Source organism: Erpetoichthys calabaricus, chromosome 7 (genome assembly GCF_900747795.2).
Source record: "Erpetoichthys calabaricus chromosome 7, fErpCal1.3, whole genome shotgun sequence".
In the NCBI taxonomy this organism is placed as follows: Eukaryota; Metazoa; Chordata; class Cladistia; order Polypteriformes; family Polypteridae; genus Erpetoichthys; species Erpetoichthys calabaricus.
The window spans coordinates 147,151,945-147,165,297 of record NC_041400.2 but is presented as its reverse complement, the minus strand read 5'-3'; the positions used below and the strand labels follow the sequence as shown (position 1 = coordinate 147,165,297).

Below are 13,353 nucleotides of genomic sequence, written 5' to 3'. Positions count from 1 at the left end.
CCTGTTTTTTGCTGCTAATTAACTTCTTTGAATTAATTTAAATTGACTTGTTTTTTTAAGATTTGTTCCCTGAAATGTCTTCATCGTTCTTCTGAAATGCTTCATTAGTTTCCTTAAACAGAAATGAAATGTGAAGTGAGTGAGTCAACAGAAGACCAACTAAGTCAGGTCCTCAAACTCCAACCAATTTCACTCCAAGCAGTTGCTTAATTAGGCGGTGAGTCTTCTTGTTAATTACCCTGAACCTGTTCTTTAATTCTATGACTTGTTGCTGCTCTCATTGTGAAATAGCATACATTTTCAAAATTGTTGATTTTTTTCTTTAATTTTCTAAGAGAACTGTTAAAATGTTTTGGGGACCTGAGCAGATCAACATTCCTGAGACCTCCACCCTTTTTATTTTCAGATAAAGTGTGATGGTCACAGTTTGCTGGTCATGTTTTGATTCATTTTGTATCTCATTATTGTTTGGCTGCTAATTAAGGAAAAAGAAACAATTATTGGGTCTGAGTCTTCAAGAGCAAGTCAATTAATATTAATTCAAAAGAAGTTAATTAGCAGCAAAACAGGCCACTAATTAAGAAAAGGGTTAGAATGAAAATCTGGAGCCACTGCGGCCCTCAAGGACTGGAGTTTGAGATCCCTGCTATCGGGACTTAAATTTTGTGATAGTGAAGATTCCAGAAGAAGCATTTCAAACTTACTGTATCATAGCCATTCTGCACATTATGCAAGACTGCTTAAAAAAGAGCTTCTATAATTGGATAGCAATGAAGTGATGCATGCCCAGAATAGAAAACGTATGTTTTTTAATTACACCAAAATAAAACAATCTCATAAAAATCATACTTATTCCCAATTTATTATTCTATTTTGGAATTAATAGTCACTGTCCCTTACCTTTCTTCAAAGATAATTCTTTATTCTGGCCAAATTTCAAAAGATTGCTGGCTTCTTCAAGCTTTATTTCCAACAAATTATTCTTTCCCTCAAGTTCTAAAGCTTTCTAAAGGAAGGAAAAGTATTAACATTGGTCTAACAATTTCTTTTAACTTAACAACTGCAAAATTTTCCTAGTTCATGAACATATAAACATTTCATTACGTAACAAAATTAATACATAAGCACTATATATTCCTTAGCAGATTTTTCTAGCACCTCATGGGGAAATTCCCAGGCACAAAAAGGACAGCCAAGAAATATAACCCCTACAGCCAATGTGCTCTAGGTCTCCCACTGGTCATCTCCCAGTAGACCATGACTTTTATAGCTCTTGAAGAAAGCACCCAGGTAGCATTATACTCCATCTACCTGCCCAAACCATAATTACTGGATCCTGTTGGGCTAGAGCAGGGGCAGGCAAGGTCCTTCCTTGGAGGGCCACAGTGACTGCAGATTTTTGTTCCAACCCAATTGCTTAATAAGAAGCACTTATTGCTCATGCAAAAAAAAAGCAAATGAATGTATCACACTTATGGAGATAGGCCAGTTCTGAGTACTTCCCACCTCACTTTTGTCCCTTCTCTGAATTCTTTCCATCGTTGGACAAGCTGCTCCTGCGGTAAGGTACAATGGCCACCATTGACCATATTGCTACCGCATAACATTTAATATATCCCACTTTATGTTCTCAAAGTCTCTTACATTCTCAGATGTTTTAGATGTAGGTAGCTATCAGGTTCTTCCAATTCTCTTTGCTCCTCCTTTGCCAACTTTCAAGTTCCCAACTAATGTAAAAAGCTGTTGATATAGGCCGACTGCTCGGGTCTATGATAAAGCTGTGATTTAAGATTAATAGTAACAAGCCAAAGGCCAAATCTTAATATTGATAATAATTAAATAAATCAGTTAATAATCATAAAAAAACAGAAGGTTGTCCCCCAAAAATAGAAACCTAGAGATAGAGAGCACCTGTTTGTAGGCAGCCACCAACGTGGCAACTGAAAGCCAGACTGTTTGTTGATGATGGGGATGATTTAGAAATGAAAATACATAAAAAACAAGTTTATTTGACTTCAAGATTATCAAACATTATTATTTGTTATTGCTCTAGAAAATGTTAACAAATTATTTTATCATTTAGTGTGTTAAATAAAAAACAAAACAAATGATGTTAAACTAAAAATGTCTGAAAATTATTTGGCACCAGGAATGTCACAATACCAGAATTATTTTAGTTTATACCAATACTAGTGAAATTTCACAATACTCAAAAGCTATTCAAAGCCACTCCAAAAACAGAAATCCCATTCAACAAATTTTTAATAAAAATACTTCCATCACTCAAGTGATCAATACTGTGCCCTTTTCTGTTAATAACATATATATACTGTAAAAACTAACAGTAACAGTAGTATCTGTTAAGTCATTACCCAAACTATAATAAAAGCAATTTTGTATTGCCATTCATAAATATCAAAGTTTGTAAATGGTCAGGTAATAATCTTGTATGGATTTCAACATCAACATACAGAATGACACCATCATGGGTCACTATGTGCATGCCCTAAATTAATCACTCACATTTTCTCTTCAGGAACTGAAAAAAAATTGCTTTAAATCAATTATAAAATACAAATTCAAATATTATTATATTTGTATCGTTGAATTACTGAATACCAAGATAATTAATTTAACATGCTTTTAGAATCAGGTTTATCAGAGAATCAAGCTGTAAGATTTATGATTGCGTCTTTGGTTGATTAAGAAAGTTACTAAAGAATAATATTTAACTGAAGTGTCAAATTAATCCAAATTTCAAATGTCACAAACTCTTGGTGCTTCAATTTTTTAAAGTTCTCCCTCCCTTTTTACATTGGTTTCAACATTAAAGCTTCCTGTGTAGCATCAAAGTAATGAATTTTAAATTAATCCAGTAGTTCAGAACTACTGTAAAACAGCCTCAGTTGTACTAGTTTCAAGGTATCTTACATAAATGATCAGACTTTGCTATTGTCTACGTCTGTGTAATAATCCAGAATTAGAAAATTAACTGGACTGACATTACCTGTAGTCAATTAAGCATGATTAAGAGACAATATCCCATTCACCAATGCACTATTCAAATATATGACATAATGTACCTTTACTGTGTCCATCACATTTTAGCTGTTATAGCAATAAACATTGGTTTGGCTTCAAAAATCAAATGAAAAACACAAATTTAGCATTTGGAGATTTGTATAGAGCAAGAAAGTATGCTGTTTTGGCAGTCGTGCAGTGCAGTGCGACCCATAACTGTGTAAGCCAGATAGAAATAGGATGGATGCCTGGATGGATGTACAGTAAGTAGACTTACTCTTTACTATCAGGGAATGAATGCCAAGTCTCTATTCCTTTATTATTACTGAGTTTAAAAAGCAATTAATTCTTTCTATCATTTCATCTCCTCATTCTAATACCTGACCTTACATTTGATCGACTGCATCATTCCTCATTCAGCTCAAAGACACGTAAATCTGTTTTTAACTCCACAAGATAAAAGTGTTAATAATGAAAGTCTGTGTTTATGTGGTGACTGCATCAAAAGCTGATGAAAAAATTTTGGTTAAAAGCTTCCATACTTTTCAACTCATACTGTATATTGTCAAAACAAAATTAACATGAACTATGGTAATAAGCCACTTTCAAACTGTCTCTCTCAGAATGATTTCACAATATTAAAGAACAGGGATCACAATACTACACCTAGTTTGCTGCAACACTGAAAATGGAAAGAAAAGTGGCGTATAAGATCTACTTTTCCATTTTCATATCTTCATTGATATCAATGTTTAATGAGAATATGAAAAAAATAAAGACGGTATTTTACAATTTCTATGCTAATATTCCAAAAATTGTATCTAAATTATAGTACACAATCTGAGCTACACCTTTAAATGATGACTTGAGGTAACTAAATGCAACTTTCATGCAGTTCATCCTTCAATTAATTTTAAAAACCTTTTTGTTTAGCATCAGAATTCATCCATCTTCTGTATCAGCTAATTGTGTTACAGGTGCCTAGCTTGGGAACCGACTAATTAATGCTAATTACTAATACTAATTACAGTATGTTATTCTGCAAAAAAATACTTTTGTAAAATGAGTGCAATACTGGCCAATTGAATCCCTTACATTTTTTTTATTTTAAAAGAAGACATAGACAGTGATTAAGCCTGTTTCAAGAGTAATGCATTTGTTAAGAATTTAGTTGGATTATTTTTAATTATTTCCTATTTTTTATATTGTTTTTCGATATACTAGTGTTTTCTGATATCAGAAGACATTATTGCTTTGCTCCTGACTGCAGTCAGATAAAGTGTCCTTAAGAGTTTGGTTCTGGGACAGATTTTTTTTTCTATTACATTTTATTTCTTTGTTGATGACAATAATTTGCATTGTCATATACACAGGTCTTGCATGTCTCCTTCAGAGAATGGCTTATTGTGCACATTGTGGAAGGAATGTAAAGCTGCATAGTCATTAAACCAGTTTCTCTTTGTCATTCTGAGAGATTAGAGCATTTTAGAAAGCAGATACTTGACTCTGCCAATTTGGGTCATTCCAACTTAAAAAGCCACCAGTGCCCAGGCACAATGATCAATTGCCTGACCAGATAATGATCATGAAGGGTTTCAATATCAAGAGAATTCTCTTAGGGACTGTCTTTATAGTTTAAGCTTAAATTTATTGAGAGAATAGTGGGTGAAAAAAGGGGTTAAAATGCTTGGGTCACCAAATCTCTCTCACATGTTCTGCCTGCCCCTTTTTGTTACCACATTTATCCATTAAACTGAAGAATACTTCTTCAGTATTCTTCAGTTATTTTTATTTTATTTAAAGAAAAAGTGCAGTAAACAAGACACAATCCTACCAGAAAAAAAGCAAATACAATATGTTACAATGACAGTCCATGAAGTTCAGCACACAATGACCACCAAACTCAGAAAGCTATATGACAATAGAGCCCCATCTAAAATGGTTTTTCATACTGAAGAAAGGTTTAATACAATACCTGCATAATTAGTTTATAATGACATTAATCAATTCTTAACAACTTTTTCATATCAATATGTTATCCTATCTGTTATTATTCCAAATATTTCTGTCTAAGTGTTAGAAGGGATTTAGATCCAAGGCAATTCAAGAGATATATGACAATGTTTGCTCGAAATGGGTTGATTGTAGAAAATTCCCAAAACATGACCTAGCTATTCTGTTCATAATTTTGTCTGAAACTTTGCCACCTAGTGATTATTTTAAGTATGATTTTGCCAGTTAAGTTTTTAGTCCAATCTACCATTCTTAAAAAGTAGCTTAGTGAAGTTCCAGACATAGTGCACCATTAGAACTTTTATGTTAAGCCTTGGCAAAGATATGCCTGTACGTTTCTCATTTAAATAATTACTGTATTTTTATGTAAGTACTTGTCAAGATATTTAATTGACATAGCTAATTGATTTATTCATAGATGTATTTCTATCTTCGATGTATTATTTTTTATGAGCATTGTACTGAAAGCACCTCTTGTATTGTGTTTTGTAGTTTTACAATCTGGAATGAAAGATTTGCCAGTAAAAACCTCACTCTGGACAGGAAAGGGGTTTACTGGAGTTACTGCTCGCTATGTGTCTAGCTTTGTACAAACACACAATTGCGAGGGCAGAATACTAGCAATTCTGACACTTGAAGACATCACTCACTGATTGAATCTTGCCTCAAATACATTTTAGATTGTAATGGATGGCACACACGGGTTAGTAATCCAGACAGGGTTAAACTGGGATTCTTACGCATCCAGGAGACCAGTGTAATGAAGGACTGGGGAAGATGTTGTCTGGTGAATATTTTCTCCCCCAATATGCTAGATGGCAGCATCCCTGGGCTTTGGTGCAAAAGAATCATGCAGTTATAATTGTGTGTTTTTGGCTGTGTTCACAAAAAAGTGTTGGGGAGAAATAAATATCTTTATTTGAACCCGGAATTGTGGAAAGATATACGTGTATTCTTTGGCTGTCCGACTCCTAATAAATTTAAATTGTAATGAAAAAAAAATACAGCAAGTTCAAATGTCCCATTTCACAAACAATAGTCATAATTAAGTACTTCTCTGATGTAAGAATAAAGCCCAGTGCATAGTTGTGTTACTGCTAGTGTGAAGTTCAGCTGAGCTGTTATACAACCTGACATTTACATATTGTAATCTGGATTATGGTACATTACAAAAAGTGTTTTCATTTTATTTAAGATATAATGTGTTTAACAAGTTAATTTGAGTGTAAACAAGTGTAATGAGGTAGGTAGAGGTGTGTGCTATGGCCTGATGTGTGTTCAGGGGTTCTTGTCTTTTGTTTAAACTGGCCAATATGGTAGAGAGTCAGCTTCCTAGCCAGTAGTTCTGTAGTTAAATGACGTGTATGTTGCCTTCCTTCAATCAACATGGAAAATACCGTAGCATATTAAATACAGAGTAGATGGAGTCGGAGTTGAAGGATTTATCTACCGACTCCACAGCCCTGGATTTAAGTTATAATTTAACTACATTTCCCCATAAAATAAATGTTATCTTTAAAACAGATTTACCTCTTAGTCATCATCGACTTTCTTCATCTTATAAATGTGGCAAGACCATGTACAGTAAGTTCATTCATTCAATTCAAATAAAATTGTTCAAATGATTTCAAACTGAAACAATGCAACTAAGATATTCAAATCAAGTCTTTGTCTGCTTAATAAAAAATGTACAGAAAATAAATCAAACTGAATGTGTATCAATGCATATTAAGTGCCACAGTGGTTTTTTTAAGAAAATAAATTATGATTAAATGCCAGTTGTGCAATTTTAGAAGTTACAGTATTTAACATCAATACAGAGTAAAGGAAAGAAACAGTTAACCGACATATGTGGATTTTCAACAAGGATACCTTTTCTGAAAATGTGTGAGTGTTTTATACTATTTTTCACAACTATCATTAAACAATGAAGCAATCATAATGATCATTTTCTGAAAATGTATTAGAGATATCTTTTCAGTAATGTACCTCAATTATTCTTCTTCACTTCATTGGGGCTTGGATGTGCAACCAATGTGCAATTATCTATAAATTATAATTTCCTGAGAAGTTAATTTTTTTCTAGTCTAGTTTTTCCTCTTGATTTGACTTTTCTTGACAATCTAAGGCTTTATTTAGTCCACTCTGAATTCAAATGTGCAATTATTTCTTTACTTTCTTTTTTGTTTTGGGTTAGTTTTTTTTTTTAAGTTATTTGTTCTTCTGCTTCACCATTTTGTTTTCCATGGTCACTGCCATTTTAAAGTCCTAATAAAACATTTTGTTGTTGGCAGTGCTTGCTGTTGGTGTCATGTAACATTAGGAAGTAGCATGTTGTGACCTTGTTTCTGTGAACGAGTAAAGGTTGGAGTTCTAAACTTCTGAGTTGTCCCAGATTGGGCATAAATATCAAACAAAAACTTTGTGTGTGTGCTTTGTTAAAACCTTAAAAGAAATATTTAGTTACATTTTCTTGACTTTAAATTATGGTTAGCATATTTATTGTAGTTATGTGCTTCATTTCTAATCTTCTGTTTTTTTAAATTGTACCTGTTTTTCTCCTGGTCTTTTTTACATTGATTTTGTGGCCTACTGTTATGTTTTTCATCATCTACCAAAATATATACATCAATATAAGTTTATTACTTCTAGGTGCAATCCATTACATTTACATTTACATTTATTTGCTCATCTGAGGCTTTTATCCAAAGCGAATTACAAAAGAGATCAACGTAATCGAGTAAACATCAGTTTGGGGAACTGTTTGGAAAACATATATTACAGGACAAGGATACAAAATTGATCATTATGAGTGAAGAGCTTAGAACAAAATACAACCTAATTATAATTCATAGGTTACAAACCTAACAGCTAATATCGATTAGATAGAAATTCACCAAACAAAAGAGCCTTTAAATGTTTCCTAAACAGACTGATGGAGACCACAACTCAATTTGAGGTGGGAAGCTAGTTCCATCAACTAGGTGCTAGACATGAAAAGAGTCTGGACTCACATTTGATACCACACAGTGGTGGCATCACCAGATACATTTCAACAGCAGACCTGAATAGTCAAGAAGAAGAATAGGACCTCAGAAGTGTCTTCATATATATAAGTGCTGACCCATTGACTACTCTGTACAATATGCTGGGTACAAACATTTTTTTTTTCCTCAGGTATTCTTGTTGTCATTATTTTTAATGGAAAATTTGATTTCTTCTCTTACAACATTCTTTTCATTCAGATATGTTTCTATTACCAGATTAACATAACTAGACTAATAGGGGGCAAACATTTGTGCCTAAACTCTAGAACTAAACTACAGCTCAAAAAATGGTTTCAGTTTATATATTTAGTGGACATTTATAAAAATTAAAAATGTAAAAAAATAAAATATTATAATACAATGCAGACACTCACCTTTTCTAACACATTAAAGTCTTCAATGAGTTTATCCAGATGAATGCTGTTCCCCTTCTTCATTATTTAGCCCTCTCCAACAGTTTTATTATCTAGACAAATGCAAGCCAACACACACAAAACATTACTATGTTACACTTACTCAGGAACACAGTGCCAATATAGCAAACTATTTTTAGCTGACAATTATATATATATACCTGCTCTCTATATATAAAAATCTTAACCCTAAAAGTGCAACGATTTTTTTGCAACGATTTTATGTCACGCTTTAAATCAGGCTTATTTTAAAACCTACATAAATATGTTTGGTATCATTCTTCTCAGAATTTATCGAACTTTAATGTGATGTTGTTAGATTTTCAGATTATTATTCCATTTTTAAATTCTAAACTATAAAATATCAAGAACTCACATTCCGCGAGACGAGACTTTGTGCCAAGACATTTAACCACACCTGGGGCCGGAAATAAAAGACAAAGAGTAGATGACAAAGACAGCTGCTGTACAGGCTTTTAAATGTTTGAAGCGCTGCACGAGATGCAGATCACCTGGCATGGCAGCAGCAGCAAGCCAGCAGCTGATCGGAGGAGGTAAAAAAAAAAACTGTATTTGTTTCCCATTGTATCACTGATTAAGACGGGGTTTCAGAGGAGCGACTGCGTCTCCTTGGGGTCCATTCAGCTCCCCTCTTCACAACATGAGCGGCAGAGATGCAAAGTGGCTGGTGCGTAGCACAAGCCAGGGGGGTTGGTGAGCGAAGCGATCAGGGGGTAAGCCCCTAGTATATATATATATATATATATATTTTTTTTCTTTAGAAAGATTCCAAAGAAAAAACCCTTTGGGACTCATAGTTATTATAGAAAAAGGCATACTAAAATCCATCTGATACACACTAAATGACCACCCATCCCTGTGCATTATATATGTCATAATGTATTATAGTATAGGCTTGAATCATATTTTTAGCAGAACACAACAAAATTCTGGTTCTGGAATTATCATTTGCAATGGGTATACCCACTCTGAGGTTCCATTTAGAGGAATGAAATGACAAATAGATCAGAATGACAGCAGTCCTAAGAATCACTAGGGCAAAGAAAAGCTGGTAAGTGATGATAACCAAAATAATTTATTAAAAAAATTGAACAGCTTTAATTTCAGCTCTAAAAAGAGTATGTTAAGGTAACATGATGGTTGTCATCTGTAATTTAAATGCTGAGACTGATATGGCATCTGAGAGCTACTTTTACAAAATGAAAATGGCCGAGAGCTACTCATGTTTTCTAACGTTTATTCTAATAGTTTTATTAGTTATTATTCTAATAACATTTATAAAATATTCGTGTCTACAACTCACATTTTGAATTAAAACATCAAAAAAACATATTTAGTTCACCTGCAAGTGCATTTTGTATGTCTGTATGCATTTTCTAGTGTATCTCACACTATTGAATTAAAACATGAATGTTGTCAAAACAAAACAATGCAATTACAAATACACAGATATTACTTATTAATTTGTCATTTTGCTACAAGTCACTGTTTCACTTCACAAGAGTATTCACATGTCTTGCATGTGTGATTTGTTTTTTAGTTAATCAGATGACTGGCACTGCATGGAGTCAACAAGACAGGTATATGGTGGAGTGTATCCACTTAGGTTCACTCTTATGGAGTCATTTAAATGTTCATCTGTCAGTCTTGTTCTGAACTTTGATTTCATGACATTCATGTCAGAAAAGGCTCACAGAGGTATGTAGACCCAAACAAAGCAGACATTTTCAGAGCTTCTTGGTGAAGATTCTTATAGTTATCTGGCTTTACTAAGCTCCAGAAATGCTGTGGATGCTGTTAAGTCTTTAACTGCACATTATTTTGAAGGTTTACTAATATATAATATATAAAATCCAATGTCTGTCTGTCTGCTTTTCACGAGAGAACTACTTAACGGATTTAGATCAGGTTTTTTTCTATAATTTGCTTGAACATTCAGGTTGATTTTGCGACTTCTCTCACTTCGCTATGTATCATAGTTCGCTTGCGGTACTGATTTATTTTCGCGAATCCAAGATCCACGCAACGGGTCGTGGGCGTGGGGGGTTAGGGTCTCTCTTCACTCACTCACCAGCTTCGGGCCGTGTTCCTTAACTCCGTTTAGCTAGCGAACGAGAGAACAATTGAATTCAACTTTGTTTGATATTTAAGATAAATTGTTACTTATGTTCTTGATGAGTTTGAGTCCGGATATTCTCTTAAGTGTATGCCACATTGAAAAGATAGATTGCAATTCAGATTGTGGATCGTGATATGATTTTTTGGAAAGATCGCCCACCCCTAATTTGACTAATCGAGTTTTCAAATTTATGTAGGATTCATTAACCCTTTGGCGAGCTACTTGGAAAGGGATTGAGCATAGGTAGCTCGCGAGCGAAGCGTTGGAGACCCCTGAGTAGATCGTGCATGAATTTAGTAGTACTGTCTCTATAGACGGTTTCTCTTGCAGTACTTTTTTCTTGAGAATTTTAAGAATGCTTATATCTTACAATCAGTCTGAATATATATTCATTAAAAGGTTCTGCGAGTTACAGGTGGGAAAACTCATTTACAAATCATTACATTAAAAAGTGAATCCTAAAATCGGTTGCAATCTTAGCCGGAGTAGTGATTCAATAATTGCGGCTTATGGTCCTGCTACGTAGTTCTAGTAATGATTGTTGCTGCCTTGGTTTGAATTAAACTGTAATTTAGTAACCGAATGATTAGAGCACAAAAATTATAGAAGACAATTCTGATTGATACAAATAAACGAACAACACTTTCTATATTGTGTATTAAAAAAATATTTTGCAGTATTTCTAAGCTAGAAAATACAGAAATTAAGAAAGCACTAATACGTAATGAATTAATGCATCACTGCCAAATATAACATTTTTCATCATTTAAACGAGATTGTACGCGCCATTTTAAGGCCACGAATTATACGATAATACGCCCTGTATTGGCTGGGATTGGCTCTAGCAGACCACCGTGACCCTGTAGTTAGGATGTAGCGGGTTGGATATTGGATGGATGGAATACAATCTCTAGTGATCAACTGAAAAATTCATCCTGATTCTGCAGGGTGCACATGCTCGAAAAATAGTTGAAAGTTACAACACGGTCATTTACTTAATGCGTGGTTGTCTGCGGTTCATTTCATTCGAGTTTATAACATTTTGGCGTACACTCTGACATGAAGTGGATTGATGAAGTCAACATAGAAACCTCTTATGAAGAAAAAGAATAGCGACCTCATATAAAAATGGAAGTAACTATGGAAGAAGTTCCTGTGGACTTTGGTGACCACTGTCTACACAGGATTATTAAGGTTACTTGTATCATGGCGCTGCGGCTCTACAAATAGGCGATTGTCCTCATTGTTCGTCACACACTTGGCTGATCTTACTCCGAGTCCTCCTGCTTCCGAAATAGGTGAATATTAGGTGGACTGGCAACTCCTGATTTTTCTAATCGTGACGGATTACTGCCTCCCTGATGCTCTGATACTGTTAGAATAAAGCGGGTAGGAAAGTAAAGACATCCATCTCTCCTCAAGCAACCACTTGATTGCATTACAGAAGGCTCAAATGATCATTATATATAGAGGCAGCTAGTAAGCTATGCCTAACATTTGTGTGCTAAATAAAAAAAAACACCTATAGTCCCGTAAACTAGTTCCAAACGTAGTGATATAACCCGAGTACCCTTTCTTTACCCGTGAGTCAGAAGAACCATGCTTTTGTTAAATGTGCCCCGCAAACGTACTTCTATTAGGGACGATTTCGCCATCAAGAGTCTAGTAATAGTAACAAATTTTATATGCACCATTTTATACGTGCTATTAAAATTATGTATAAAACTTAAATATAGAAACATCTTTAATCTGACTATGTCAATTTGACATTTATTTCACATATTTACATTTCCTGAAGCGTTTCTCCAAACATGAATCCGTGTGCTCTCACCGTGCTACGCCGCTGGATTCGGGCGGGACTTGAATAACATCAGTCGCTTTCAGCCACTTAAGATTCCCTCGTGTCGTTGTCGTTCGTCTTTTTCTCACCAACTGCCTGTTCAGATGTATAGCCAGATACAGTATGCGGTTTTCCCGCCCAGTTTGCTTGTTTTTGATTGGCTTCCGTGGGCGGGTTACCGTTTCGTGGGTTCGTCGGGAAAGCAAAAGAAAAAAAACGCAGTAACATCACTACGATTATGCCACGCTTTATTGGCGTAACATTACGCGTTTTAACCTTACATTTTCAACAAAAGAGTACAAACCTACTACAAAGTCCCACTCAGTTCTTGAGACATGCAACTCCGGGAAATGATTGACTTATGTTATTCACTTTATAGTCATGTGCCTGAGAGTAACTTGCAACTAATGTTAGATGTGCTAAGCGAAAGTTGGAATGCAGGTCGCCATCCTTCAAAATGAAAGTTAACAGCAATCGTTCCAGTGTTGAACTCAGGTAAGGAACTATCAGATCAAGCTAGTTATAGAGCCATATCATTAACTTCACACATGAGTAAAATTACGGAACAAATGGTGAAGGACAGATTGATATATATAAAAAAACTATTCCCTGCACATCATTATGGATTTAGCAAAGGCAGAATGACTCTAGAGTCTGCATTGTGTCCTGAGTAAGTGTCATCAGGAAGACACAGGACAATAAGTAGGTGGTGGTTTCAGTTTTCTCTGACATATAGAGAAAGCATATGATATGCTTGGGAAAGCGCCATCTTAACGTATGGGCACAATGGGCATTCTGATGCCTATGTATGTTTCTGTTTTGCCATCAAAACAGGGGCCTCAGCGCACTACTTTGCCTGGGGGCCTATGATGCTGGTAA

General features: G+C 34.7%; 1 long non-coding RNA gene across 1 annotated transcript; it reads right to left on the bottom strand.

Annotated features, from left to right (window-relative positions):
• Positions 1-902: 902 nt before the first annotated feature.
• On the bottom strand, positions 903-12,685 carry LOC127528774 (uncharacterized). Its single transcript, XR_007935388.1, has 3 exons — positions 12,422-12,685; positions 8,456-8,547; positions 903-1,006 (listed from the first exon to the last, which is right to left on the bottom strand). It is a non-coding gene; the product is annotated as an uncharacterized LOC127528774 (long non-coding RNA).
• Positions 12,686-13,353: the final 668 nt, after the last annotated feature.